The 4,381-nt window shown below is 42.6% G+C and overlaps 1 protein-coding gene across 1 annotated transcript in view; it reads left to right on the top strand.

The window, feature by feature from the left end:
- Nucleotides 1–4,031: 4,031 nt before the first annotated feature.
- LPAR3 (lysophosphatidic acid receptor 3) overlaps nt 4,032–4,381 on the top strand; it is an 84,285-nt gene continuing 83,935 nt past the window's right edge. The window contains exon 1 of the mRNA XM_010860311.1: nt 4,032–4,102. The gene's annotated coding sequence lies outside the window, so the exon portion shown is untranslated. The remainder of the gene's footprint in view (nt 4,103–4,381) is intronic.

The raw sequence follows: 4,381 nt of genomic DNA, 5'->3' as shown, positions 1-4,381 counted from the left end.
AATGCAAAGTCAAGTGGGCCTTAGGAAGCATCACTATGAACAAAGCTAGTGGAGGTGATGGAATTCCAGCTGAGCTATTTCAAATCCTAAAAGATGATGCTGTGAAAGTGCTACATTTAATATGCCAGCAAATTTGGACAACTCAGCAGTGGCCACAGGACTGGAAAGGTCAGTTTTCCTTCCAATCCCAAAGAAAGGCAATGCCAAAGAATGCTCAAACTACTGCACAATTGCACTCTTCTCACACGCTAGTAAAGTAATGCTCAAAATTTTCCAAGCCAGACTTCAACAGTACATGAACTGTGAACTTCCAGATGTCCAAGTTGGATTTAGAAAAGGCAGAGGAACCAGAGATCAAATTGCCAACATCTGCTGGATCATCGAAAATGCAAGAGAGTTCCAGAAAAACATCTACTTCTACTTTATTGACTAGGCCAAAGCCTTTGACTATGTGGACCACAACAAACTGAAAAATACTGAAAGAGATGAGAATGTCAGACCACCTGACCTGCTGCCTTCTGAGAAATCTGTATGCGGGTCAGGAAGCAACAGTTAGAACTGGACATGGAACAACTGACTTGTTCCGAATAAGGGAAGTAGTACATCAAGGCTGTATATTGTCACCCTGCTTATTTAACTTATATGCAGAGTACATCATGAGAAACTCTGGGCTGGAGGAAGCACAAGCTGGAATCAAGATTGCTGGGAGAAATATCAATAACCTCAGATACACAGATGACACCACTCTTATGGGAGAAAGCAAACAAGAACTAAAGAGTCTCTTGATGAAAGTGAAAGAGGAGAGTGAAAAAGTTGGCTTAAAACTCAATATTCAGAAAACAAAGATCATGGCATCTGGTCCCATCACTTCATGGCAAATAGATGGGGAAACAATGGAAACAGTGACAGACTTTATTTTTGGGGTTTCAAAATCACTGCAGATGATGACTGCTGCCATGAAATTAAAAGACGCTTGCTCCTTAGAAGAAAAGTTATGACCAACCTAGACAGCATATTAAAAAGCAGAGATATTACTTTGCCAACAAAAGTTCATCTAGTTGAAGCTATGGTTCTTTCAGTAGTCATGTATGGAAGTGAGAGTTGGAATATAAAGAAAGCTGAGCACCGAAGAATTGATGCTTTTGAACTGTGATGTTGAAGAAGACTCTTGAGAGTCCCTTGGACTGCAAGGAGATCCAACCAGTCCATCTTAAAGGAAATCAGTCCTGAATATTCATTGGAAGGACTGATGCTGAAGCTGATTCTCCAATAATTTGGCCACCTGATGTGGAGAACTGACTCATTGGATAAGAGCCTGATGCTGGGAAAAATTGAAGGCGGGAGGATAAGGGGACAACAGAGGATGAGATGGCTGGATGGCATCATGGACTCAATGCACATGAGTTTGAGTAAACTACGGGAGTTGGCGATGGATAGGGAGGAGTGGCATGCTGCAGTCCATGGGGTTGCAAAGAGTTGGACATGACTGTGCAACTGAACTGAACTGAACTGAAAGCAAGATCCCCATTATGATTTTCAAAATTGGTCACTTGGTACAAGGATAAAAATATGCAGAAGTAAGTAGTGATGGGATCAAAATCTAAGAAGTACTGATATTTTTGAATGATTCATACATATCATATGAGATGGCTTACTCAATTTAAATGAAGTTTAAATTAATGTTGATTTTTGATGTTTTGGTATTTCAGATTATTCCTGTGATTTTCATTATGGCTTTCCACTTGAAGTTACGTGCAGTTGAGAGAGACTCTACATGGCCATCACCTTCCTTGTGCCTTCTCTCTTTTCTTTTCATTTCTTTAGAAATGACCTTTTCTTCAGGCTTTCCTCAAAACCTTCCAGATAAGTTATTTCAGGTACCACTGACATCTCACTTTATAACTTCCATTTCACTTCCTTATTCCATTCACCTGCTTTAAGCATCATCATTGCTAATTAGGACAGATAAGCAAAATTGAACGGTGATTCAGTTCAGATACTTCCCAAAGGTAAGAAAGACAAATCTATGAGCCCCTGCCCTATACTTGGAGGTCTAAGCTGAGCTGGGGGCAGAGGAACAGGAGCCTCTTTTCATAAGTCCTGAGAGGAAGAAGTCCTGCCTGTGTCCTGTTTTGCTTCTCATCATGGCAGCTGGCTGACCTGGTTTTAGTTTTGTTTGCTTATTTATTTACTTTGCAGCATTTATTCCCTGCCAAGTAAATGCTGGCTGACACACGTTCTCCAAGGTCATAATTGTTCTTCCAGCCATCACTACTCCATTCTATCAAGTATTGTAGAATCCGTCCCCTACACTGGCCTGCCTTTCCCCTCATAGAAACAATGTTATAAATCTTTGGGTCTCCAGGAACATAAACTAGACCAGTTTGTATACAGGAAGCTGATCAGCAAATGTTTGTTGAAAAAGTTTTGAATGATTTTCCAGCCAGCGATCTTTAAGGCAAAGTATATCCTCAGGCTTTGTGTTTACCATTTTTTGCTGTTAATTTTAATTTGGTTTTACTGATTAAAATTTTTTTTTTTTTTTAGAAAAGTGAGACACTCTAGGCCCTACAAGGATTTACAGAATCTGGTGGATAATCCCTCCAAAAAACTAGAATTTAGAGCCACATTTGTCTCTTTACTTGCCCTTTGCGTTCTGTCTCCTTTTTCCTGTTCCTGCCTATAGGTCAATAAACTAGCTGTTCTTCCTGCCCCATTCCCTCTGCATATCTTTCTCGCATCACTTCCTTGTCTTCTGCTCAGATTTATTAAAAACCATCTAGTTAGAATGTCTTTTTCCTGTTGCAACACAGTTCACCATCTTTCCTTCTCCTTTCTCCCTTTTAAGGATTCATACATCAAAGGTAATCACATCTGGCCTACAAGATCCCTGTTCCACTTTGCGTTGCTCCAGTTCAGGAAGTTCCCAAGTTACAACATAATGAGTTGCCAAAATCCCTTTGCTAATAAGTTGTTTGGAACTTGGAACAAATTTCCCAGCAAAAAGAAGGCTCTAAGTGGTGTTTACAGTTCCCAGTCCAGCCTACAAGTTACTCACTCAACATACTACAGATTTATTGAGTCAAGCATTTGGTAAGTGCTGGTGGTTGAAAATTTTTGTGTTTACCACATTGCCCTTCAGCACTGTTATTTGAGTTGAGCTGTTCCCTCCCCTGGCCTCATACTCATATATATCGTCTGCAAGAGTTTTGCTTGTTCCGGTAAACATGATCTTTAGCACTAACTACAAGTTGTATCTCTCTATATACAATTCATCTGTAAGACAGCACAGTCGTTTTCTGCACACCCAGAAGAAGCAACAATATTTTGGGCACATGTTGATGAACGTATAACCCAATCTCTATGAAAGTTTGAAGCACACTAGGCTGTCATGGCCTACAGGATGAGATCCATTGCATAAAGAATAAAACATTATTATTTTCAGAGGAAGCAGAATTTCTTTAATGGTAAGAGGGAAGTTATCATTCAGATTGTTTCCTGGGATATGGTTCCTAGTTAGCATACAAAAGGGCCCGATATCAGCATCGAATGATGAGTGAAAGAATGGATGAATGAATGGCAAAGGGTTACAGGAAGACATCTCCGCTTCTGTCTGGGTTTCCCAAGGTTTTGAAGTATGAGGAGGAAGGACCTCACTTCACCGTATTTCCCTCCTGTGTGGTCACTGGGAAAACGCGACTCTCTGCACGTCTGTGCCCTTTTTGCTTTGCAGACTTTAGACAGAACAAAGTCTTCATGACAAACATTGTTTTACTTTGCACCTTCCTTCTTTACCAAAGGTGGGTCAATGGAGGCTTTATATTTCAGCTTTGAGAAACTGTATCCAAGACTCTTGACCCCAAGAGGCCCAGAATTCTCTTACAAGAAATTTAAATATTTTTTGTTCCCTGTTGCAATAAACAGGTGCCTAGGAAAAGGCCCCGAATCAAATGTCTGTAAACACCCTTAGCTTCTGGGACTGCCTGCTCCCTTAAAGGGCTTTGGGATTCGAGTTTTAGAGCAAGCGGCCAGCTGCCTCCCACGTGGTCTGTACTTTCCTGAAGCCACTTCAAAGGAATCTCTCCCCGCAGAATGAGGAGAGGTACAGGGGGACAGTGCTTTAATACAGGGCTCCAAGCTATGGCTCTGTAGGGCCTGTGGGTGCTAGGGGTCCTTCAATGAGTGCCATCTCCTGGAGGCCGGTCGCACTCCTGAGGACCGGTCCCAGGCAGAAGGCCATCTGCAGAAGAGCCCCGAGCGCCGATCCGTGCCTCGCCGGTGGGGGGCGCTCTCCCGTGGGAACAGTCGGGCCGGGCGGAGCGGGAGAGGCGGAGCTGGGCGGGACGCGGACCCTCCGCCCCCTGGGCACCGCCCCTCGCTC

Source organism: Bison bison, unplaced genomic scaffold, assembly GCF_000754665.1.
Source record: "Bison bison bison isolate TAMUID 2011002044 unplaced genomic scaffold, Bison_UMD1.0 scf7180017864466, whole genome shotgun sequence".
Lineage (NCBI taxonomy): Eukaryota > Metazoa > Chordata > Mammalia > Artiodactyla > Bovidae > Bison > Bison bison.
This window is presented reverse-complemented; position numbering and strand designations above follow the sequence as displayed.